Raw genomic sequence first — 27,567 nt, forward strand, 5'->3', positions numbered from 1 at the left:
TCGCGGAAGAGTTGGCCCCGCAGTCGCCCCACCGCCTGGATGGAAGCTACAAACCAATTAACGTAAAACGGTCGCTATGGCAACATGCGTAGCCGTCCAGACTGCAGCCCGGAAGTGATGCCAGTTTTCCCAGATCCTGCGCACCTCAGAGGAGGGAGACATTTGAAGAACGTTTCTGATTGGCTGGTAAAGAACAGTAAACGAATGAAAAAAATAGTCCTCCGCCTATTGGCCCGGAGTTGCCAGAGTTGAGCGCAGAAGCGTAGCCATGGGCTGGAAATCACCGAGGCAATGTCGAGGTTCCCTCTTTTGAGAAGTGAGTGGAAGCCAAGGCTTGGAAATCGCTCAGTAAGGAAGAGCGGTGACCCGGCGTCCGATGGACAGGGCTTCAAAGGCTGTTCACCGCTGTATCGGCAGCCCCTTATTTTCAGACCTGCTGGCCCAGAAATGTTTGTAATTAAAGGGTTGTCTGAAAATACAAAGCCAAGCAAAGTAGCTCCGTAAGACTGACTGGCTCTGCAAGTCAATTTGCTTCTGTATGTCCAGGCGGGTCTTTAACCTCTCATGCATAGATAAGGATAACTAGAATTAGGGGCTCTTCAAGGGCAAAATCAAAGTTAATATTCATTTAAATATTAACTGAAATTCGGAACCGAGTCTATGTCAAATAACTCCAACTCAACTTTTAGATTGCGGTCCATTGTGGAATGGGGTCTTCAAAGGTCATTGTCAAGGTCCTTGGAGTGCCAAAATACCTTCAGACAACCATGTATATATATATATTTTTTTTTAAAGATAGAGTCATTTATTATACAGTTTTTTCACTTAGTATATGTTGTATCTTTTTATTTAAAATATAAAATTGTGCATTCTGTACAGCTGCATAGTATTCTATAAACTACCCTTTAGTCTATTTTTATTTGTGTGTGCACACACGATATCTTATTTGAATACCTGAAGGTGATTATTAGTGTGCAAATTTTTTTCTTTTTCTCCCTCCATGGAGTGTGTGTGTGCTGTAAATTATTCAATCATTTTTTGCGTCTACAAACTGCTGAAATAAATGTTTGAGTCTCTAAGAACTGTTGATTTTATTTACTATTCCAAGGGATAGATTCTAGCAGAATTGCTAAATGAAAGAATACATACCTTGATTTATTTGACCAATCCTCAATTGCTAGATTAAATTACTTCAATTTTTTAACCTATAAACAGTTATGTAATATATATACTTCCACATATGTTTTTGAACCCTAGTCTCATTATTTTCTTTGAATAAATTTTCAAGGAAAAGTTACTGAATGGATTTTTTAAACCTTTTTAAAAAATATCTTTGCTGATCTAGGTTAGAAACAATTCATAAATTTAATTTGCATTCCTTTATTGAAATTAAACAGTCTCGTGTTGATTAGCCTTTGTGTTTCTTCCTGTGTTATTTTTTCATATTCTTTGACCATTTTGTATTGAAATATTTGGGGGGGGTTTCCTAACTGATAAGAGCTTTTTATGCAGTATTTTAAGAATTTTAACCCTTTGCCATATATTGCAATGACATTTTTGTCATTTGTTTTTAATCTTCAGAAAGCTGTTTCTTTTTGGAAACAAGAAATTTTTTGTTTTAAATGACAACTAAAAATTGTATACATTTATTGTGTACATGTTTTGAACTATGTACAGACAGTCCCTGACTAACGATCATCTGACTTAGAATTTTTCAACTTTACCATGTTGAGAAAGCAATACAAATTCAGTACAAACCATAACCCTATCACAAGTCGAGGAGAGTCTGGATACATTGTGGAATGGCCAAATTGAGCTAATTAACATATGCATTACTACCACATATTTATCATTTTTTGCAGTGAGATGTCATTTGTCCTTAAATTTAGTTCATTGTATCTTTTGCTTATAGAAGTTTTATATTTTCTGTGTAGCCTTTCAATGGAAGGTAATAAGTTAATTATTTCCATTGTAGATAGCCATGCTCCAAACACCACTTACTGGAAATGGATGTGGTAAAGTGTTGTGGGTTTTGGATTACTGAGAAAAGGTAAAAGGAAAGAAGGACATGGGCATTCTTAGGCTAAAATATTGTGACTCCCAAGGTGGATTACTGTCATCTATTGTACTGTTTTTCTGTCTTCAAAACCAGCTTAAAATAGAAATCCCACCTTGTTTTTCTGCCAGTTTCTTCCTTTCATAAATAAGCTGCTTGTATGGTTTCTAATGAGCGTGGAGGCCACAACCACTATCCAACTTCATTCCTGATTTCTTGACATTAGAGTCTTTATCTCCAATCTCTTCCAAGTGCTCTTCAATTCCACTGGAAGCAGATAACTGTGATGTACAAGCTCTCCTGTCTTTTATTTTCTTAGTTTTGTTCCTAAATGTGGGCAATGTGGATTCCTTCAGGCCTGCAAGTTCTCTCAGTTATTTCAAAATATTTTATGATTTTAATTTTCCCCTTAAAATGTAAGGCTTTTCTTTTTATTCTCCACTTGCGATTCTTATAATCAGGATGCTTACACAGGTTTGAGATAATATATTCAGTATGCTTACCATGAAATAAACACAAACTCAGAAGAACAGTATGCACACTCTTAGGGCAATGCATGTGGATGTGCTGGAGTGAGAGGAAGAAGATGGCATGAGTGTGTGTTTTGTATTTTACCACAGGTCATGTCATTCAGTCAGTGGTGTTTTCAGTGTTTCACAGTAATGCAAAGCATACTGTCGGAAAATCACAACTTCTCATTTTGGAAATTTTATTACTCTTTTTATTTACTGCATATAAACAAGTTTTCATGTTAAAGATACATGTAACTGAAGAGACTGAAATAGATGCACACACATAAACATATACATACAATACAGTACACACATACACACATGTACACACACACACAGCACTTTTGCCATAGGGTCCATATGAGAGTTAGGGAACACCTATAAAAGGTACTTGGAATCATGCTTGATACTTAGTAAATGCTTAATAAAGATTAGCTATCATAATCATATGTAGTTTTAGATGTTGCTTAAAAGGTTGCAGCAAGGATGTAAGGAACTATTATTTTTCTTTTTCTTTTTATTTATTTATTTATTTTTTTTGAAATAGGTCTCACTTTGTTGCCCAGGCTGGAGAACAGTTGTGTCATCATAGCTCACTGCAGCCTCAAACTCCTGGGCTCAAGGGATCCTCCTGCTTCAGCCTCCAGAGTAGCTGGGAGTACAGGCATGAGCCACCAAGCCTGACCGGGTTTTGCTCAGGCTGGTTTCAAACTCCTGGCCTCAAGGGATCCTCCCACCTCCCAAAGAGCTAGGATTACAGTCACGAGCCACCGAGTCTGGCCAGGAACTATTCTTTGTATTTTGCCTTTCCTTTCACTGACAAATCATTTGTGTTCTTTACTGCAGCCCTACACAAATCTGCTTCTGCCTATCCCCTGTGGTACTGAGCCTCTGCCCTATTAATGGGTTATCAAGTTCAAGATGATTGCATTCCTCCAGGATTTTCAAGAACCATGTGAATAACAACTGCTCACATTTATGTGGTGCTTTACACTTTACAAAGGGATTACATCTATTTGACTTAAAGCAACCTCGTGAGCTAAATAAAGACGGTATTAAAATTTTCCCCACCTTATAAATGATGTATTACTAATAGGACTGCCATAACAAGGTACCCTAGACTGGTGGCTCCAACAACCAATGTTTATTTTCTCAAAGTTCTGGAGTCTAAAAGTCTGAGATTGAGATGTGGGCAGGGTTGGCTTCTTCTGAGGCTTCTCCCCTTGGCTTGCAGATGACCATCTTCTCCACGTGTCTTCACATGGTCTTACCTCTGAGTACTGTCTATGTACTCGTCATCTCTTCTTAAAAGGACATCAGTCATATTGGATCAGGGTCCCCTAATAACTTCATTTTAACCTAATTACCTCTTTAAAAACCCTACTTCCAAATACAGTCACATTCTGAGGTACAGAGGATTAGGACTTCAACATATGAATTTGGGGGGGACCCAATTCTACCCATAACAGATGACAGAACTGAGACTCTGTGAGGTCAAGTGTCTTGCCCAGGCTCAGAGCAAAGTCTGGGCTTGTATATTTGTGTACTTGACACTTAAGCAACAAGGTAACTTCAGGTTTTCACTTTATAATATATCATGGAAATTTTTCCAGGTCCATGAAAATACTTCTACCCAATCCTTTTTAATGTTACCTAGTTTTTCATTGTGTGAACATAACAATTTATTTTCACAGTCCTGTATTGATCTAGGCTGTTTCTTGGCCTATTTAAAAAATAATTCTAACAATTCTACAATGAGCAACCTTGTAATTAAATCTTTGCAGCTAATCTTTATCACTTTGTGAAAATGAATTCCGAAAAGTGAAATTGCTGACTCACATACTATGCAGTTCTTGAAGACATTTGTACCTGTTTTTGTTTGTTTGTTTGTTTTTTAGAATAAGCATTGCATATCATGCAATAATCATGGTCAAATGTTAAGTAATTCTTATCCTTTTCATAGTAATGTCTTACATGAATGAATCTACACATCCATACACATGTACAGCTATATCTCAGATAATTTGGAGACTGCTAAGTTAATCAGGGGAGTACTAGAGAAATTATTGTGAATTCTGGAGGAGGCTGACCGTTTTATTTCACAAACGTATTTCCAACTCCAACACAACGCTTGGCACTAGACCCTCAATGAATGTTTGATTAATACGTGAAAAATGATCTGAGCATATAGTGCCTCATATTTGCCTAAAAATAATCTGTTTCTCTTTACTGCCCTTAGGGGAGATGGTAAAGGTGTGGCTGTTGGCAGAGCAGGGTTTTGGTTTTTTTTTAACTCTAACAAAACATGCTTACATTCTAGATTAGATGGCCTAAAGTTACTGTTAGCAATCGGCTTAAAAATACTGATGCAACAGAAGTGTTATTTTCAAAAGTAATTTATAGACCATATAAAACATCACTAATGAATACAGCTTTCAAGTAAAGAGAGGGAAAAAGGTCACTGCTTTAATCCTGTTAATTGCCTTTATTCCGGCTATAGAAAGACCTTTTAGAAGTTCTAAATTATAGGTTCTTTGCAAATATTCTTACTTGGTTATTTGGCTTATATAACAGCAAAGGGATGTTTCCATGAGTTGGCAAATAAATAATTACCTGCCATATCTTCAGATTTTCCCAGTGAATCCTTAGATATTTTTTTATTGCATTTGCAAATGTAGCATCCCAGACTTTCCATTCTGTTTTCAATTTCTTTTGTTTTCCATTCCTTATGATCTATAAAATATTCAGCAGCTCAATTTAAAATAGAAGAAGAGAAGTAACAAAAATACATTGGCTTTTTGAATTGTGGCTAAACACATTCATTTGGTATAAAATGCCATAAGCTAAAATCCTTTCTTTCTTTACTTACTGAGTGCATACTTTGTGTGAAGCTTTATGCTGGACACTGAGAATACAGAGCTTTGGACATGGTATATTCTTTTTTTTTTTTTTTTTTTTTTTTTTCTTCTTTTTTGGAGAGCGGGCTGGAAGACGGCCCAACCCCACCTCATGGATGTGGTATATTCTAAATTCCAACTGTATGACAGTTTGGTTTTTTTCAGGATAGGATGTGGTTCTCTAAATTCAGGTTCTTTGTGGATTATTCTTTCTTTTTAATTTACTTCTTTTTATTCATTAGGGTTTTTTCATTGTTTTATTGTTTGATTTGTCTATATGTAAATAATTATTCTATCCCTTTTACTTTTTCTCTTCCTTTTTACCTTTTATTATTTTCTAAGTTGACTCTTCCATCTGACTTCCATTGTGTTTTCCTACCTATTTTTCTGAGTATTTTTTCTTTTGGCTAATGTATTAGTGACTTTGGGGAGGACAGCTAATTTATAGAAACTGTTTATGTATACTTAAGCTGTGATTCTAGTTCTCTTGAAAGCATCTGTAGCCTAGACTAATGGCCCCTAAACTTTTTTGATTAGATACTCCATCAGTAAAAAAAATTTTTAACATTTCCCTTAATATATGAACATATATTTATTTGTGTTCAATACAATTGTATTATAACACATATGCAATGCATATATGTATCATATTAATACATATATGAATGTAAATAATTATATAATATATACTTTAAAAACAAAACTCACCAATTGAAATTAACAAACGATAAGATAAAAATATCTAGGTTGAAGTTCTAATAATTTTTCCCTGAGCACCAGTGGATCATTTTGCACACCCACTGTGGAGGCCAGTAGTTTGAGTTTTACTCTCCTAAGACAGTAAGGAAGCCAATGAGTGTCCTACTTGTTCTAGTCCCTTTTAGAATATTCTGGGATAAATAGTGAAGAGCATTTTGAGATTCATATATGGAACCCAGGATATCGAGCTCAAGACTTTCAAACAAAAAGCCTCTTTCACCTTCAGAGTGGGGCTGGGAACCAGTCCTAAAATGGGAGATAGTGGGGATTGGCCTTCATAATGGAACTTTTTCAGGGATGGCAGAGAAGCACACTTTTATATATTTTTAAATTTTATCTTTATTGCTTTTTCTGTTGGAAAAGTAATATATATGCATTTAAAAAATTCAAACATTACATAACTACACAATAAAGAAAGTAAAAATCTCTCATTTTTCCTACTATCTAAAGAAAACCTCTATAATTGTCTGGTTATTGGCTGCCAGATTTTTTTAAAGCACATGCTAACAGGTATGATCACCTTCTTTAACCAAAATGAAGCCATTCTCATTTATACAACTTGTTTTCTTTACTTAATTTTCCAAGGAAAATTTTTCTATGTTCATACAAACAGGTCGTTTGTTCTTTTAAAATGAAGCATGGTATTCATTATATGGTGTGTCTTTCCTTCTTTAATGAATACCTTATTTATACTCATCCCCACAGTTTTGCTCTTATAAACAATGCTACAATCGGCCGGGCGCGGTGGCTCATGCCTGTAATCCTAGCACTCTGGGAGGCCGAGGTGGGCGGATCGTTTGAGCTCAGGAGTTCGTGACCAGCCTGAGCAAGAGCGAGACCCCATCTCTACTAAAAATAGAGAGAAATTATATGGACAGCTAAAAACTATATATATAGAAAAAATTAGCCGGGCATGGTGGTGCATGCCTGTAGTCCCAGCTACTCGGGAGGCTGAGACAGGAGGATCCCTTGAGCTCAGGAGTTTGAGGTTGCTGTGAGCTAGGCTGACGCCACGGCACTCACTCTAGCCTGGGCAATAGAGAGAGACTCTGTCTCAAAAAAAAAAAAAAAAAAAACAATGCTACAATAAACATTCATGTACTTGTATTTTTGCCTAAGTAGTTTCATAAGAGAGAAGTGGAATTCTGGGTGTAAGGATAAGAAACATTTTTGGAACAATAAAATTTTCCATCGGTATTACTAAACTGCCCTCCAAGAGACAGTCCAACCAATACTCTCACCAAAAGCTTGTGTGCCTATTTTCCCACAACCTCTTCAGCATTAAATATTATCAGTGTTGTAATGTTCTTTTTGGTCTGAAAGGTAAAAAAAAATTTACTTGTTTTAATTTGCCTTTGTTTAATTGTTAACTGAGGATTCATTTATATAGTAATTGGCCACTTATAGTTGTAGGGGCAATGATTTTTTTTTTTGTTTTTATTTTTAACTTTTATTATGGAAATTTGCAAACATAACACAAAAGGAGTACCATGCTTCAATAATCAGCAACATTTTTGCCAAACCCAGACATCATGTCATTTTATACAGAAAGGAAGGAAGATTGGAAGATGCCATTTAATGTTCTTTAACCCAGGCACTCACCTCTAATTCCTTGGCTAATTCAGAAAAAGTTGTTAACTAAAAGCAGCAGCAAGCAACCAACCAACTCCAGGCCTCTTGCAATAGTTGAAACGTAGTTGCTGATTCAGGCCACCAGATGGCAGACCACAGGAAAAAGAAAAAAAGAAGTAGGAGAGGAAATCTACATCTATTAATACCAAGATCCTGCTCTGCACCGCCCAGAAGTATTAGGGAACTTGCTTTCCCACTAGCATTGAAGGGCAGGGGAGATTAGTCAGAAGCATTGTGTTAAAGCATAGTAATATATTTTATTTTATTATCAGATAACATGCGGTATTTGGGGGGTTTTTTAATGAGTTTTATTATCATTCTTAAGGCCGCCAAAAATAATATTTTAATTAGAATTATACCAAATCTGTAAGATTATTTGAAAAAAAATCCAGATCCTTATAATATTTATTGTTCTTATTGAAGAACATGTTTTCTCCATTTGTTTGTCTCCATTGGTATCTCTCAATCAGTAATCAGTTTTCCCTATAAAGATGCAGTTTTCCTTATAAAGAATTTTACTTGGGAATGGGTTTATTTGACATATATTCTAATAGGGTTTTGATGACTTTACAGAAATATATTGACTTTTGCAGAGTTAACGTTTAATCTCTGTATTCTTGTATTAATTCTAGTAACCATGAGTTAATTCTTGTTAATTTTATTTTCTTACTGTGCAATCCTATATTCTGAAAAATATCATAAAATTTTGTTTGTGACTTCACACTGTTTATTTCTCTTTTTTCTATTTCATAGTGCATTACATTGACCCAGCAATATTAAATATTTAATAATGATTAAAAATACATCTTTACTAGATATAATTGAGAGTTTTTTTGTAGAGACAGAGTCTCCCTCTGTCACCCAGGCTAGAGTGCAGTGGTGCAATCGTATCTCACTGTAACTTCAAACTCTAGAGCTCAAGCGATCCTCTCACCTCAGCCTCTGGAACAGATAGTACTGCAGGCACACCACCATACCCAGCTAATTTTTTTTTTTTTTTTTTTGAGACAGAGTCTCACTCTGTTGCCCGGGCTAGAGTGAGTGCCGTGGCGTCAGCCTAGCTCACAGCAACCTCAAACTCCTGGGCTCAAGCGATCCTCCTGTCTCAGCCTCCCAAGTAGCTGGGACTACAGGCATGCGCCACCATGCCCGGCTAATATTTTGTATATATATATTTTAGTTGTCCATATAATTTCTTTCTATTTTTAGTAGAGACGGGGTCTCGCTCTTGCTCAGGCTGGTCTCGAACTCCTGACCTCCAGCGATCCACCCGCCTTGGCCTCCCAGAGTGCTAGGATTACAGGCGTGAGCCACCGTGCCCAGCCCCAGCTAATTTTTTTAAATTATTTTTTATAGAGACTGGGTCTCACTACGTTGCCCAGTCTGGTCTCGAACTCCTGGACTCAAGTGTTCTTCCCACCTCGGCCTCCCAAATTACTGGGATTACAGTCATAAACCACTTCGCCTGGCCTATAATTGGACTTTTTATTCAGAATAGATACTCTTCATTATGTTTATTTTAATTTTATATTGTAATATGTTTTTAGTAAGAATATAAATGGGTGTTGAATTTCGTTGGGTGACTTTTTAGCATTTACTCAGAGAATCATGTAATTTTTCTTATTTAGTCAATTGATATGGTTATCTTATTAATAAGTTTCCTTATATTGTCAGTTTTCCATTCTGAGGTAAATTCTCCTTGACCTCAATGGGTTAAAGTTTTAATGTATTTTTGAACATTTTATATGTTTTGTGCCTAGCAGTCATAGTAAGGTTTGTCTTACTAAATTTTTTTTTTGGTGTATCACATCTTTATTGGATTATAGGGTCGGAGCTATGTTTAGCTCATAAAAGAACTGGATAACATCCAATCATTTTCTGTGTCTTATGTTCAAGAATAACTATATGGTGCTTTTTATCTATTTCAATATTATTATTATATTCCTAAGGCAGTTTCAAAAAGAATGCTATTTTTAAAATTTAAAAATGAAGATAAATAAATGCTTATATTACAGTAGAGATGTTCTATAATTCAAAACTGTAAAGAACTGTTAATAAATGTTATTTTTTTCTATCCCAACATGTTAAAGAAATGCCTGCCAAACCCATTATAAAAGATTATTTCTGTCTGGGTGTGCTATTACATAAAGCAGACAAAATCCTTTATTTTTCTCAGCTGTTCTGCTCAATCATGGAAAGAATAAAATGATGCCTAGTGATTCAGCATCTGAAATGTTATACCAAGCCAAAAGTTGCTGCATACTTATTTTTCACAATGTTATTGCACTTCTTAGGTGCTGTTAGATAATATCCACAATAAGCCATTACATATCTTACTAGCTGGTAGATAATAATATTCCAAGGAAGTCTTTCTTGGAAGAAAAAAATCATTAAGGAATTTGACCTTTTTTTTATCTAATTGTATATGTTGCCTCTAGAAGTAACTCATGGGTTGGATAATAAAACTTAGTTGTGGTAAACTGCAAGATGAATAATATCGATAGAGTTTAATTATGACCCTTCCTCTCACAACTGGTCATATTCCAGGCAGCATCATTCAACAGAACTTTCTGCTATAATGGGTATGTTGTATTTCTGTGTGTCCAATGTGTCTCTGTGTCCAGTGTGGCTCCTGAGGACTTGAAGCTCATAGTATTGTGGAACTGAATTTTTTAAAATTTTATTTTAATTAATTTAAATTTAAATTTAAGAAACTACATGTGGCTAGTAGCTACCATTTTGTACAATGCAGCTTCAAAGTATGAAATTTAAGCAGTATGGTTACATTAAAAACTCAGAATGTTTCACCGCTAAACGTTTCCCTATTATGCATAAATAAATTTCATTTGCCAGTATTTTGACAGCTGAGAATCAGTATCTGCTTACTTCTCTAAAGTTATTTATAATTGCATTTTTGGTTTAATACTTACCTCCTGTCTGAGACACCTTCTTTGCCATTCTGAGGAGTATTTGTTTTTCCTATCATTGGCGTTTTGTTGCTGCTGTTTCTCTTTGTTTACATGCTTTTAGTTCTGTCTTTGTAATTTTGCATCTAACCCTACTGAATTTTTGCTGGTTTGTTTTAAAAAATAAATAAATCATTTGGTTTAAATACTGGACATGAATGTTTTGTCATATACAAATGATAGCTAATTATATCAAAAATGGTCATGGGTAAGAAAATTATTAAGAAGAGTTTGTAAAAACATTTAATGAGAATTTTAAGAATAGAATCAGCACTCTAGTATGGAAATTACAGCTCTATCATTGAACTGCAGCCAGGCACGGTGGCTCAGGCATGTAATCTCAGCACTCTGGGAGACCGAGGAGGGAGCATTGCCTGAGCTCAGGAGCTTGAGACCAGCCTGGGCAAGAGTGAGACCCCTATCTCTACTAAAAATAGAAAAATTAGCCAGGCGTTGTAGGCCATGCCTATAGTCCCAGTTACTTGGAGGCTGAGGCAGGAGAATCGCTTGAGCCTAGGAGTTGGAGGTTACAGTGAGCTATCATGATGCCACTGCACTCTACCTGGGATGACAGAGTGAGACTCTGTTAAAAAAAAGAAAAGAAAAGAGAAATGAACTCCCCTCTCCATTCCCGCCACCTTTTTTTGGGAAAAAAAAAAAAACACAAAAACATTGATCTGCTTTTTGAAGATGAATCCATTTTACTGAATCCATTACCATAATTATACTTTAAACTTGCTAGAAAATGTGCACTTCAGTTTACACCACTTTTACATGTAATCTTCACATCCGGCTCCTTTTTTAAAAAACTTTAAGATTTATTGCTTATACTATTGCAATAATCTTGCATATATTGTTTCTTATGTTTCTATAGGAGCAGTTTAAATGTGTATTTGAAAAGCATTATAGTTTCAAATGACCTAGTAGGATCAAGAAATTATTTTAAAGAATTATCTCATGATTAACAGAACTCAAAGTACTACTTTTAGAGAGTTTGGGGCAATCATTCATTTGATACTAAAGCTTCATCACTTAATAAATTAAGTCATCATTTAAGTCATAATCTTCAGTAGTTCAGAATAATGGCAGCTTCCTTAATATAAAAACACCAAAACCTAATTTTAAATGAAATTATCTGTGACTGGAATCCAGATATTGAAAACATTGAAATACGGGTTTGGCTGGATACATAAAAATTCAAACTGAAGCTCTGAAATATACATTTTCCATCATGCAGAAAATTGCCTATGAAGATGCTGAGTCTGGAGGTGAGGGCCATTCTAGGTGGTGTAAGATAGGTGACTCATCAACTCTTCAGAAAGAAGCAGACAAGAGATACTACTTCATTCAGATCAGTAACAGAGGGTTAGCCTAGAGTCCTGATAAAATATATATTATTACCTTGGTCCACACCAATTCATAATTTATGGTATAAAATTTAATAGCTGGATGTGGTGGCACACACCTGTAGTCCCAGCTACTTGGGAGGCTGAGGGAGGAGGATCGCTTGAGGCCAGGAGTTTGAGCTTTCAGTGAGCTATGGTTACACCACTGCACTCTAGCCTGGGCAACAGAGCAAGATACTCTGTCTCAAAAAACAAACAAAAAGAATGTTCAAAATTTGTTGCTATCAACTTCCGAAACTTTTGAAGAAGTTATTGTTATGTTGATGTTTGGGGAATAAAATAGGCATTTAAATTAAAAAAAAAAATGGGAGGGAAGACAGGGTCTTGCCTTGTCACCCAGGCTGGGGTGTAGGGGCCCAGTCATAGCTCACTGCAGCCTCAAACTCCTGGGCTCAAGTAATCCTCCTGCCTCAGCCTCCCAAGTAGCTGGAACTACAGGCACGAACCACCATGTCTAGTTAATTTTTAAAATTTTCTTTAGAGATGGGAGTCTCACTATGTTGCCCAGGCTGGTTTCGAACTCCTGGCCTCAACTGATCCTCTGGCCTTGGCCTGACCTTCCAAAGTACTGGGATTACAGGGGTGAGCCACTATGCCCCGCTCAGGCATTTAATATTAATTGAACCAATGAAAGACTGAACGAGTATGTAGCACCTTGCTATATCCTGAGGGTAAAAACAGACCTCAAGAGGGCGATATATATTAAGTAAAAACCCAGATAAATGTATCATCTGGTCCTGGAGTGGAGAATTTGAGGATCGCAGCAATTGTGGCAGCCACAGTGAACCTCTCCAATGTAACTTTAACTGCCCACAGGAAATCTAACCCTAATTAGCACTATTCCCATTGGGGCTTCCCATCCAAGTTCCTGGTCTGTGAAACAAAAGCCAAAATAGTCCTACTGGACACAGTTGTCAAACATTAGAAGACCTATGTAGGAGAGCAACTAAACTACCACTCAACCTTCTATTGTATGACCAACTTCCTTCCTCACTTGCAAATTACTAAATATTCTCAATGAGTTTTCAAGGAAGTACCAGAGTCTGAGACCTCAGTCTGGGCTGTCCCTGAGCAGAAGATAAACCTAGCTATTTGCATTGACCAAAGGCCAAGGACTTCCACTGTTGTCCATAGCCACTTTCCAGGGTGCCCAAAGCACACACTGGGTATCCTATGTGTACCCCTGAAACAGGAGCCAAACTCTATAATCTATATTGCATTTGGGTAGAATCTCAAGTGCTTTAGACTAAGAACTGCATAAAATTTGCAAGATAACAGTTTAGGGGAAGAAGTGGATTCCAGAGAAGTGTTACACTATTTTCATTTATAAACATCTTGACTTCCCAAAGCTCTGGTAGCTATGGGAATAGTTTGGTCTATAATCAGTCCAGTAAGGAAAACAGAAGTACTGTACGTAGTTCAAACAGAAAGGGATTTAATTCTGGGAAATGTTTACAAAGGTGTTGTAAGCACTAGAAGAGAAAGGGAGAGAAAGGAAGGAATGCTGCCTAGAGATGAGAAAGCTCTTAGGCTGGAGCCCTGTAGCTGAATTTGCTGCGGGAGATCACCTGTGGCCAGTGCGGAATCTGCCATTGAGACAATCCCCACCATTGGTGTGGTCAGACCAGAATTGCTTTTCTCCCACCAGTAACTGTCGTTGGCTAAACTTAACTGGAAGCCAGGTGGTAAAGGATTCTGGGAAATGGACTATACAGGCTTCTAGCCCTGCAATTACAAAACAGAGTACAGAAAGGAGAGTGTGACATGGAGCCAACAGGAAAATAACTGGCACAATATTATCAGTCAATCAGGTGGATGTTAAATAATTTTTAATCAATTACATTTGATAGAAAATTACTTCTGAATGATTGGAGAAGTGTATAGCACTAATCACTTTCTTTCCAACCATTTCTTGGGACATCTTGCTGCTGAGGCTTGCTAAGATGGCAGTAGCACAAGACCAAGATAGGGACTCAAGGATGGTTGAGACAGGGAAGAATGAACAGCATAGGTCAGGTCCGGGGGTAGATGCACAGATAACTAACTTGACAAAAGGACAGATTTTGAAAAAGACTCCATCTTTCCAATTAAACATTTTGTCTTCAAAATTGGAGATAGGCGTAGGCAAGCAACAATAAAAACCTTTCCTTTCGTCTAAGTAGCAAGAGCCAATGAGATTCACATGAAAAAAATCCAGCTTGCTAATTACACGGAAAGTCTCCTTTTATAATGGAAGAAAAATGAGTCAACCAAAAATATAAAAGCTACATAAATTAGCATCCTTCGATGTCCTTAGACAACTGAGTAAAACAGCATAATAGAGTTATGTCTCCAAATTAACTTCCTTTCATATACCACCCAGGCATATCCAAAAGCATTTATGAAAGGCTCACATTACCATCATTTGATACCTGATGTGGAATTTTTTTTCACTTCTATTTCCTCCACCCTCACTCTGATTCAAGTGCTTTGTTAGAGTTCACTGGGGTTTTGTGGCTGGAATTAAATGACTCAAAAATGAGTTAATTCCTATTTTGTCAGTTGACATAAAAGACATGCAATGAGCAATGCTGAGCACAATAATTGCTCTAATACCAAACATGCATAGATCATTTCAGAGATTGTTTTGAAAATTTACTGTACAGTAAAGCACATTTAATTTTAAAAGATCTTATGAACTTAAAACATTAGTTTTTAAAATGAAATTTGCTCCTTTCCAGGTTGTATGTATATGTGCACAGACACTTAATTTATGACGATATTTTGTGGGGTACCACTCTGAAATGCTGTTTCAGAGACTTTTTTCCAGAATTATGAGACGGTTTAGAATTATAAAAGTTGAAATAGCTTTCTGGAACTTCATTTTTTAAAAGCTACTACTTGCCATCATTATCAAATGCATACTATATGACTAAGAGAAATTAATATTTATAAAGATAATAAAATAAGCTCATATATATTGTACATTTCAAATTATCACTTGTGATAAAAGGAATATTTCTGTTAGATACTTAAGTTTGTGCATAATTCTCTCCCAATTCTCCTGAGTCTGAGGTGATCAATCCTTTTCCTAGTTAAACCTCCTAAGAAAATACTGAAGATGTGAAAGCAATGGACTGAGTTATATCAGTTTGTATAGCTGAAACTTCCCCTCTCTCCTCTTGGAAGAGATAGGGTGAATGAACATTCAAGACACATTCATGGAGTGTTGCATAGAGATTCCCAATGGGTCATTTCACAGATGACCTGTCTTTAATTCCACTCAGGCAGTATGCACAGGTGTGGCTGTGCTGGTCATTCAAATAATGACATTTTTCCATACCCATTGAGGCGGGCAGAATAATGGCCTCCAAAGACATCCATTCCCTAATCCTCCGGAATCTGTGAAAATGTTATTTTACATGGCAAAAGAGACTTTGCAGATGGGGTTAAGGTTAAGGATCTTGAAATGGGGAGGTCACTCTGGATTATCCAGGTGGTACCAATCTAACCACGTAGATCCTTAAACGTGGAGGACTTTTCTCAGCTGCAATCAGAAGAGCTGGTGTGAGTATGGAAGAAGGGCCAGAGGGAGACACAACATTGCTGACTTTGAAAATAGAGGAAGGAGGCCATGAGTCAAGCAATGTGGGCAGCTTCCAGAAGCTGAACAAGGCAAGAAAAGATTTTTCCTTAGAGCCCCCAGGTTGAAATACAGCCATGTCAACAGCTTGATTTTAGCTCAGTGAGACCCGTGCCTGACTTCTGACTTATAGAAATGTAAGATAATAAATTTATGTTATTTTAATCCACTAAATTTTTGGTAATTTATTACAGCAGCAATTGAAAATTAATACATTCCTAAAGCCACAAATCCACTGCTGCCTCTGCCACCCTGATCCTTCCCTTGGGACCCTCACTCCAGCATAAAAGGGGTAACTCCTGAGATCCCAGGGTTCCAACATTACAGCCAGCTTTAGTTCTGACTGGACTATACCCAAGTTTTACCAGCTGTGAAATATTTGAACATCACATTTGATTACAAGGGCCTAAGTCAATGACTTTTAAGCTTGACTTTAATCCACCTGGAGTAAAATATACATTTTACTCTTACCCTAGGACACACACATACATTATAGAACTAAAACTAAAGTTTCATGAAACAGTACTTATCTTAACTGCATGCATCACACTCTATTTTCAAATTCTATTCTTTCCTATTTTTTTAATGTCAATTGTAACCCATTAAACTGATTTCATGATTTACCAGCAGGTTGTAACCCTCAGTTGAAAAACACTGACCTAGGGCCGAGGGTGGTGGCTCATGTCTATAATCCTAGCACTCTGGGAGGCCGAGGCGGGAGGATCGTTTGAGCTCAGTAGTTCGAGACCAGCCTGAGCAAGAGCAAGACCCCCGTCTCTACTAAAAAAAATGGAAAGAAATTAGCTGGACAACTGAAAAATAATATAAAAGAAAATTAACTGGGCATGGTGGTGTATGCCTGTAGTCCCAGCTACTCGGGAGGCTGAGGCAGTAGGATTGCTTGAACCCAGGAGTTTGAGGTTGCTGTGAGCTAGGCTGATGCCACAGCACTCTAGCCTGGGCAACAGAGTAAGACTCTGTCTCAAAAAAAAAAAAAGAAAAAAACCCACTGACCTAGGTCATGACAACTATATGGGCAAGACGTAGAGTGTCTGACAGAGAATATTTTCTGTTTTATTTTTTAAGGAAACATAAATATATGTTCAGAATTTAAATAGAGTCTATATGTAACCTTAATTAATTGTTAAATATTATTAATGTGCCAAAAATGTATTTGTTTTCTCAGAATAAACATCAAACCCATGCCAGTTTGGAAATTAAGCCTCATAGTAAGACAGTGTGGCCACAGCAGGGAGAGGGTCACTCTAGAAACCATTTTTAAGCAAATAAGTATAGTCACTAGGAACATGTATTTCATGTTCTGCTTTTCCGTTACTCAATTTGTTCATTTCTGCTTTTGTTTTTAATATTTCCCTTTTTCTCACTTGCCTTTAAGAAATTACCCATTTTCTTTTCTAGATATTTTTCAGGTTTATTACATTTCTCTTTTTTCATATTACTATAATATTTAGAGCTGTGGCCTCATAGCAAGAGCTTATACTTTATTTCAGTATCCCCTTCCTTTAGAGGTCGTGGAGATTTCCCTTACTTTCTTCGGAGTTTATGCATTGAAAATTATGTTTGCTATAATTTAGCTTTTCTGGGTGTTGGTAGCAAAAGGATTTTAAGATGATGCTATATGATAGTTAGCTTTCACTACATTATGTTGTGGAACAAAAAAATCCCCCAAATCACAGTGGCTTGACAACAAGAAAGGTTTATTACTCATCCACTATACATGGCGGTTACGAGCTCTGTTCCAGGATCTTCATTCCAGGATGTAGGCTGAAGGAACAACCTCTGTGTAGGGTATACAGGCCTCATGTCTGCACTGCCAGATGTCTGTCTGCTCAGATGTGGGGCATGAATCACTCGTGCACACATTCCATAGGCCAAAGTAAGTCATAAGGCTGACCTTGATGGGAATGGGTTGGTGAACATAATCCTTCCTAGGGAGGGCAGTAAATAACAGGGAATAATAATATAATCTATCCCATGTTATCCCCCATAATGCTGCACCCGGAAAGGTTTATCCTTGCCTCTCTGTCAAATCAAAACTCTATTTCATTGCTGGATTATGTTTGAGACTTATCATTATAGCATTTATATTTTCATTTTTAAATGTATCTTTAATCATGGTATAATGCTGTTTGTCTCCCTTAATGCTTTTTGCTATAAAATCAGCAGCACTGATCATGTTTTTATGGGCCACCAGGCTGTGGCTACTATGGGTTATAATAACGTAAGAGAACAGTATATACCTTCTGAACCTGTTTCAAAAATAAATAAATAAAGACAACAGTATTTTTGTAGTTTAGCCTATACCCAGAGCAAAGCCTCATCTCTCCCTCAAAATTCACCAAGTGCTGCATGTGCTTCTGCAAGGAGTGTCCTGGTGCCCGGGAGGATTCTTCTGGGTACAATATCCAGCCTGGGTCCCTAGTCTGCTACGACAGCAATGTTCGCTGCCACCTCCAGACCTCTACTGAGCAGTGTTGCTTTGTGCAACTCACACTTTCAGAGACTCCAGGGATTTCACTCTTTTCTAAAGTAATAGCTATCTCTCCCCTGAGCTTTGGTCCAAGTTTCTAGTTGCTGGGACACAGTTGGATAGATAATGTGATTAATACATTGTATTATGCTCAGAATTACCTCTGACAACCAAACCTTGTATTTGAAAAGCCTTTATTTCCCTGTCACCCCACTCACCCTTCTCCGCTCTCCCTCCTCCTCCCTCCCCTCCCTCCCTACTTCCCCCTTCCTCTCCTCCCCCGTCCCCTGCCCCATCTTCTCTCTCCCTTTTTCCCTCTCTTCTCCCTTTACATGAGGCTCCTCTGCTGATAGATCCTCTAAAAACCAATCCTACCCTGGAACCTCTGTGCAAACTGATATAATTTCATCACCAGGCATTATGAATTGTAAGTCATTCCCCTTTCTTTATTAGAACTTCCTTGTTTTAAAACATTTTATCACAGTAATTACACACATGGAAAAAAACAACAAGTAGGGCTTGCAATGAAAAAACATAATCAACTGCCCCACCCTCTGCCACCCCTAATTGAACTTCCCAGAGGAAACCACTTTTAACTGTTTCTATTGCAAGGCTTTTCTTTTTTTCCCTTTTTTCCCTTTTTTCAAAGAGACCTAGTCTGGCTCTGTGGCCAGGCTGGAGTGCAGTGGCACCCCATCATGACTCACTGCAGCCTCAAACTGCTGGGCCCAAATGATCCTCCTGCCTCAGCCTCAGTGTTGCTGGGACTAAAGGCATGCACCACCGCCCCAGCTTCCACCAAGACTTTTTAATGGTTACTTCTCTAATTTTAAACAATGGACCTTTACTACTGTTTCTTGATTTACTAATAAATCACTGCATGAGATGAGATAAGTTTCCTTCTTCATCCCATCTTCTCCTTCTTCCTCTTGCTTTCTGTGCTTATACCGTTAGTTTCACATTTACGAAGCTGGCATTTCTATTTTCACTAGTGACCATATTTAAGTTTTGTCTGTTTTGTTCTTAGACTGCTAAAAATTGAAAACCATGAACAATCATTTACATATTGTAACTATGTAAATATTGCCAACAAAAAAATTAGGTAGCGGGATTTCATTTTCCTCTCCACAGGGACTCTACAGGTCCTGTAAAAGACTGTTCAGATTTAAGATCACAGTTTTATGTGGCTGGTTTGATTTTTTATTTCCATCTCTTTTCACTTATGTTGAAAATCTTGGTTCCAGTGCTATTAACATAATGATCAGTAGCTCATAGGTCTATGTTACTTTTTTCCTCCTAAAGTTTTATTTTAAAACATGTCAAACCTACAGGAAAAGATTAAAGAATAGAATAAAAAACACCTGTATCTTTTATCTCAATTCACAAATAGTTAAAATTTTGTTACCACATTTGCTTTATTTCCTTGTTCTTTGTTTTTGCTGAGTCATTTGGAAACACATTGCAGACAGCATGATAATTTGTCACTTGCATGTTTCTCCTAGAACAAGGGCATCTTACAATGACAGTCCCCAACTCCTGGGCCAATATCAGTCCATGTCCTTTTAGGAACTGGGCCACATAACAGGAGGTGAGCAGTGAGTGAGCAAAGCTTCATCTGTATTGACATCCGCTCCCCATCACTCCCGTCACTGCCTGAGCTCCGCCGCCTGTCACGTCAGTGGCAGCATTAGATTCTGCATTATGGCGAGTTGTATAATTATTTCATTATATATTATGATGTAATAATAATGGAAATACAGTACACAGTAACTGTAATGCGCTTGAATCATCCTGAAACCATTCCCCCTTCCCCTCGTCTACAGAAAAATTGTCTTCCATGAAACCAGTCCCTGGTGCCATAAAGGTTGGGGACTGCTGTCTTACAAAACCAAAGTCCCATTAGAAGACTCAAGAAATTTAATACCTGTTTTATAATGGTTATCATATAACTTGTATCCAAATTTCGCCAATTATCTCCCAAATCTTCTTTATAGCTTTTTTCCTATCTAGAATTCAATCGAGTCTCACTCATTGCATATAATAGAAATGTTTCTTTAGTCTCTTTATTGTCCCTTGCTGTTGGTTTTTTTTTTTTTTTTTTTTTTTTTTTTTTGTCTTTCATGACATTGACATTTTGGAAGAATACAGGCAATTGCCTTGTAGAATATCCCACATTCTGGATTTATCTAATTGTTTTATCATTATTAGATTCAAGTGAAACATTTTTTGCAAGAATATCATAGATGTTATACTTCCCATTGCATCACATCAGAAGGCCCATAATGCCAGTCTGTTCCTTTGCTAGTGATGCTAATGGTCATTTGGCTCAGATGACGTCTGCTAGATTTCTCTAGTGTGAAGGTACCCTTCTCCTTTGTGATTAAAAGCTTGTGGGCTAAATCCTGTGAAAAGAATGGAAGAGGAAAGAAAAATAAAATTAAAAAAAATAGTCTGTGGGGTGATTCTTTGAGGCAGTGTCAATATCCCGTTTCCCAACCACCTTTCACTCAATGGTTTTAGCATCCATTGATGACCCTTGCCTGAATCAATTGCATTGGGATTTTAAAATGGTGATTTTCTTTTCTTTCTTTTTTTTTCTCTTTTTGAGATGGAGTCTCCCTCTGTCACCCAGGCTGGAATGCAGTAGTGTGAGAACAGCTCACTGCAGCCTTGAACTTCTGGCGTCAAGCAATCCTCCCACCTCAGCATACCAAGTAGGTGGGACTACAGGCATGTGCCACCTCACCCAGCTGATTTTATTTTTAATAGAATTAGTGGTACAAGTTGAACCCCATTACATCTATATATTGTATAATGGTGAAGTCTGAGCTTTTGGTGTACCCATCACCTGGATAGTGTACATTGTATCCCATAGGTAATTTTTCATCCCTTACCCCATCCCATCATCCCCTCTTTTGAATCTCCAGTATTCATTACACCACTTTGTGTGTCCTTGCATAAATAGCTTATTTATTTATTTATTTTTGTAGAGACAGAGTCTTGCTATGTTACCCAGGCTGGTCTCAAAACTCCTGGCCTCAGTTTTGAGCCTCCCACCTCAGCCTCCCATAATGCTGGGATTACAGGCATGAGCCACTGTACCCAGCCTAAAGTGGTTTTCTAAATCATTCTTTTGTAATGGTTGTTCAGTAAACCAGTGTAGAGTTGTATCAATAGTTATTAAGTCCCTTATTGCTGGATATTTAGGTTGTTTCCAGTCTTTTGCCGTTATAAACAATGCTGCAAAAAACACACTGGTATCTTTTACACAAATATGCAACTATAACTGTTAGATGAAGTCCAGGAAAAAGAATTGCTAGACCAAAGGCATTTAATATTTTGATAGATATTTCCATGTTGCCCTCCACCACAAAAGAGGTGATACTAATTTACATTACCACTATCAGTACACAAGACTGTATATTTCCCCAGTTCACTTAACTTTAGGCTATACATTGTTGCCTTAAATTACCACCACCTTCTATTTTTCCAGCTCACTCTCACTATTTCTTGACTCCCACAATTCTTCCACTCCCTCTGAAACCTACAGGCCATTATCGTGTTTTCACTGCCCATAACTCCTCCCTTGTGTTTTCTCTTTTCTACTTCTCTAGTTTGTATTTCATGGTCCATCATTATAATTACTCTGTTGCATACTCTCTCAAACCCTTTACCTCTCTCCCTCTTTGCTGTACTTTATGGCCAAGTTAAAGCCAACTCTCTTCCTGTGTCACACCCAGCAGCTAAATGTGACTGGGAAAAAAATAAACAACCATGCAGAAGATACTCACTGCAAATTCATGGCCCCAGCCTTAAATGGGCCTTTAACAGAGTTCCAGTACATTCCCTAGCCCACTTCATCTTGACTCTCCTAGGGGGCTATTTCATGGCTTTTCCTCTCTTCAACTCTCCAACATCTCCGGATTCCTATGCTGACGACTTTGTTTCCTATTTCACTGAGAAGAGAACTTCCACCACTCCCACCACATTTACTGACCTACCAGCATCAGGGCCCCCATATTCTGCCTTCTCTCCTGTTACTACGGATACCCTGTCCATCCTCCTGTCTAAAGACACCATCTGCAGTTGTGCACTGGATTCCATCCCCTCCTACATTCTCAAGGCCCTCTCTGTAGCAATTGTTCTCTCTCTCTCCTGCATCATCAATGTTTTCACCCTATGAAATCATTCCTATTAATATCAAACATGCTGCAATATTTCCCATTTGGAAAAAAAAATAATCCATTGGCTCCACATCCCTTCTAGTCAATGCCCCACTTGTTAGCTTCCCTATGTGGAAAATTTCTCCACAGACTTGTTTATATTTTCTGTTTCTACTTCATCTTCCTATTCTCTCCTGAAGCCATTCCAATCAGACATTTGCCTCCACCATTCCACAAAAGCAGCTTTAGTCAAGGTACCCAAGGACACAATTTGCATTTGACACAATTGATCATGTTCTCCTTAAAACACTATTCCAATTTCTGCTCAAATGTCACTTTATCATGAAGGACTTTCCTGAATTCTGGGTTAAATAGCCAATCAAATAGTCTCTTTTACTTTGCACTGTCTACCCCTCACTCTGCAGTATTGATTACTACTTGACATATTTTATATTTAATTGTTTATTTTGTCCCCTACTTCAATCTTAATTTGAACAAAACAACTGTAAAATGGCGTCTTTAAAATAATTAGGGATATTTGAATACAGACCAGGTCTTAGATGATATTAAAGAATTACATTAATTTTGTTAGCTGTGGTGTTTATATGAAAAAAAAAATAAAGTCCTTATCATGTATAATGAAGCATCTATGAATGAATTGGCATAATGTCTGAAATTTTCTTTAGATTACTCAAGAATGAGTCCGAGATTTTTGGCTTGAGCAATTGAGAGAATAGGGTTGTTATTTGTGCAGATTTTTGAAGACTGTGGGAAGAGGCATTTTTGCAAAGGATGGGAGTGAGGGAAAATAATAGGTTTGGTTTGAACATGTTAAGTTTGAGGTGTGTATAGATACCTAAGTAGAGACATTGAATAAGCATTTGGATATGCTAGCCTGGAGTTCAAGGAAGAGATAAACATCAGTGAGTCATCAAGGTATACATGATACTTAAAGCTGTGAGACTAGATGAGAACATTTAGAAAATGAAAGTAAATTTTTTTGAAAGATAAAGAAGAAGAGGTCTGAGGACTAAGCCTACTGAAGCACTCCACAATTCAGAGGCCTGAGATGGGGAGAAGTCATCAGAGAACATGAAGGAGTGGCCAGTGGTGGGGGAGGAACACAAGTTCGGCAGCCTGAGAGCCAAAGAAAGAAACTGCCCCCACAAAAGCGTTCCAAAAATGGTGGTATAATTAAAGGGTTTAACAAGTGAATATAACACAGTACTTTATTTTCCTATGTCAAAATATAGAACAACTGATATCAGATAATTTCAAATATTATGTATAATATCAGATGCCAGAACTTTTATGGTAATAACATTTTAGAATTTTATAAATACAATATCCATGATATTATGCAAATTATGGTTTGAAAATAGCTAAGTGTCACTAATCTCAGGATTGAATTGTTTTTTATTATTGTAATGGATACTGTTGTTCTCCGTTGAGAGTTTCTTTTCAGGGCCAACACTCTCATCTCATCACTGCTAGGAATTTCAGCTGCTGTTGTCTCACAGCTGCATCCCTCACTGGCAACACCCCCTGCCTGCAAGGAACTGCTTCCTACAAGGCAGCCCCCATCAAATGAGGGCAGGAGGGATTCCTGGCTGAGGGCAGGAATACATAGTCCAGCCCCCTTGCTTCAATTTGGGACAACTCTGAAGGGTCATCCCCACTCCAAAACTGCCCATAGGATGACCAAGGCCACCGCTGGCACCTAACTGGAGTCAGCTTCTTCAGGGTCTACTCCCACCTTCCTCACAGAGGTCTCTCTCTAATAAACTTCCACATGCAACTCTCCACCTCGAAATTTATATCTAAGGAACCCAGCCTAAAACGATGGTCTACAGGGGGACACCATCCTCCAATGTAACTGTAGAATTACAAAATAATTCTAGAATGTGTTATTTGTTGAAAATGCCAGGTCATTTGTTCTGTAGAATTTTCCATATCATGGATTTGGGTGATTGTATCCCTGTATGCATTCTTTTTTTTTTTTTTTTTTTAATTTCAAAATATTAAGAAGATACAAATGTTTTCTTTACATGGCTAGCTTTATACTGCTTTAGTCAAGGCTGTAAGTGTGCCCATCACCTGATTATTCATTGTACCTATTAGGTAGTTTTTTTACCCTTCCCCTCCTCCCCTTCTCCCCCCACCCCTTCTTGACTTCCTGTGTGCATTCTTTATCTGACACTTTCCATAAACTGGTAGTAACTCTAGAGGCTTGATTAGATTCACCTCCACCCATTTAAGCCTGATATTCTGAAATCCTCTTTTAATTCTCTTTTTCAACCTAGTGAAATTTAAATGTTGATTATCGGATGCTAAGAAGAGAAAAAATGGAAGCTCCCTAGAATCAGGGGAGATCACTTATGGTTGCATGTGCTCTCCCACAACACCAGCCCCCCAAGTGGTATCTGCAACTGAAAGGCCTTCCAGATACACACCCAGGACTGGGAACAAATGACTGGAGAATGTGTTTACCTACAATTTACAGCCTTGAACACTAAATAGCTTCCTCCCAAAGCAGAGTATGATTATCTTATTCTCGTCTAGGAATGGAACTAAAGACAGCAACACCGTCTCTGGATTATTTGCATGTAGAATTCAATGTTGTTACTAATTTTAAAAGCCATCCTGGCTTTCTTCTGTCAAATGGTTTGATTGTGGATCACATTCTTTCACCGACAGCTGGTGTATTCTAAATCAATTAATCAACATGCATTTATCAAGCACCTGCTGTGTGATCAACGTCATTTTTGGAGAATTCATGCTGATTAAGTTCTCTGTAAAACAATTAGGAAGCTGTATCTTGTTTTTGCTCTGCCCCTCCCCCATCCCCAATTCATACAAATGCATTCCAAAACCAAATAAATGCTCTTTTTGTATCAATTTACTGTTTTGAATGATTATTGCTCCATTCTGTTGAGAGTTGATAACACCCCGGACAATTATGAGTTTTCTAACGTAGTCAAAGCAGCTTTGCATAAATGTGTACATGTCTGCATAATTATGTTTTTTTAATGTATCTCTTCTTAAGGAAATTTATTTGCTAAGATTTTTATCTATTTATTTAAATTAATATTACAAGGAACAGAAACCAACTTGAGCTGGCACAAGAAAAAAGAACTTATTGGAAATATATTAGGCTCTCACGGAATCCAAAGGACTGAACAACCAACCATGAACAGAAGCTAAGGAAGCTTGGGGGACCCTGGCAACAGCTGCTCACAAATCTTCCCTTGGAATTCTGCCACTAACATGACTCAGCGGCAAACTTCTCTAGTCTCTGTTTATCTCAGTTCAAAATTCAAAGTCCTGGGGGGAAGAATCTGATTGGCTCAGCAGTGATTGATGGCTGCTGATGCTCCAATTAGGTTTGCCCTGGAGGCAGAGTCCCATACTCTATATCCCACCCACTGCCAATACAGAAGCCACCAGACACATATAGCAATGGAGCACTTGAAATATGGCTAGAATGACTGAAGAACTGAATTTTTTATTTCATTTCATTTTTATTGATTTAAACTTAAAAAACTGAAGCAATGTAAAATATGTTCGCATTACACCAACTTTATTATTTTGGTAGAACTACATTTCACTTTGATTGTTACAATTTACCATTTGAATTCAGATATGCTGCTAGTGTGAAATACTCATCAGATTTGAAGACAATATAAAAAAAAAGAATGTAAAATGTCTCATTAGTAATTGTATTTCCAGTGATTACATGTTGAAATGATAATACTTTGGATATACTGGGTTAAATAAATTAAAGAAATATAAATTTTTTAATTTATAAAAAAGCATTTTTATAAATCCCTGTTCTCCTCATATTTAGAGCAGGCAACAGCCCGCTCCTGACCTTTGATGACTGTCCCATGTCTTGAGTTCTCCACGTAGCCTTCAGTCTGGGCAACTCAGGTGGAGGGGCATCCAAATGTTCTTGACCACCATACTTTTCCAGGATGCTTTCTTTCTGCTGTTCTTTGAAGTCTTCTTTTTGACTTTGAAGGACTTACACAACAGCTCTAGTTTTGTAGAATCTGCCTGCAGATACACTTCATGCAGATCCTTGTCATAGGCTTCCCAAGCAAACAACTGTGTCTGAGCCACTGAAATGGTGTCTCCTGTGTATCTAACAAAGTTATCTCCTGCATAACTCACTTCATCTGGATTCTTTCCAGCATTGGCATAAGGATTCTCTCTCATCACTCTAGTTTTTGGATCATAGTAGGTGGAATTTGGATCTAAATTCCTTAAATATTTTGCAATATCTTCTCAAATCCTGAGACTCCGGACAGTAATTCGTCTCTTAGAGTCAAAATTCTGTCCAGGCATGTCAATATCATCTGCATATTTCTCTTCATCCTCATCTTCACTATTACTATCTGTCTGAGAATTTGGTTCCTCTTCTCCCCACTGGTGTTTTGGAGAATTAGCCTGTTCTACTTTCCCGGAGTCTAATTCTTCTTGGAGTTTCTCAGCTTTCAATGTTTGTTTTGCCAGATCAACTTTGTCATATTCTTCTATAATTTTCATGTGTTCTTCTGGATTGTAGCCATGCCACCTATCCCTCTTCCCATCATAGTCAAACATCAGTTGAGGTTGGACATGTTCATCTGGAGCTATATTAGTACCAGATGGTTCTAACTCGCCTGGGTCTCTCAAAGCAGTCTTTCTTATTGTGTGTCATGGTCCCACAATTTTCACATGCTCCTTTGCGGTACTTCGTAATTATGGAATTCTCATTTACACCCCTCTTCTACCATTCTCTGGATGAGTTGTACTGCTTTTGTTTCTGTGGTTGTGGTTTCTGGTGCTTTAAAGTAGGTCCTTTTGATGGATCTATATACCATGGCACTGAAGAAATATACTGAGGAATATGAGAGATGATGTCTTTTCCTTCTTCATCAACTTCTGCAAGGGCATTGCCCAATTTTCACTGTTCTTCTAGCCCCTTCTTTCTCCAGTCATTTTCTTTGATTCCTCCAAACTCATTTCTTTGGACCCCAAAGGGGTGCAGCATTAACTGCATCTACAACTATAGCTGTCAT

The 27,567-nt window shown here is 37.6% G+C and overlaps 1 pseudogene; it reads right to left on the reverse strand.

Annotated features, from left to right (window-relative positions):
* Window positions 1-74: 74 nt before the first annotated feature.
* LOC138399483 (pre-mRNA-splicing factor SLU7-like) lies at window positions 75-27,567 on the reverse strand (annotated as a pseudogene).

This window comes from Eulemur rufifrons, chromosome 19 (assembly GCF_041146395.1).
Source record: "Eulemur rufifrons isolate Redbay chromosome 19, OSU_ERuf_1, whole genome shotgun sequence".
In the NCBI taxonomy this organism is placed as follows: Eukaryota; Metazoa; Chordata; class Mammalia; order Primates; family Lemuridae; genus Eulemur; species Eulemur rufifrons.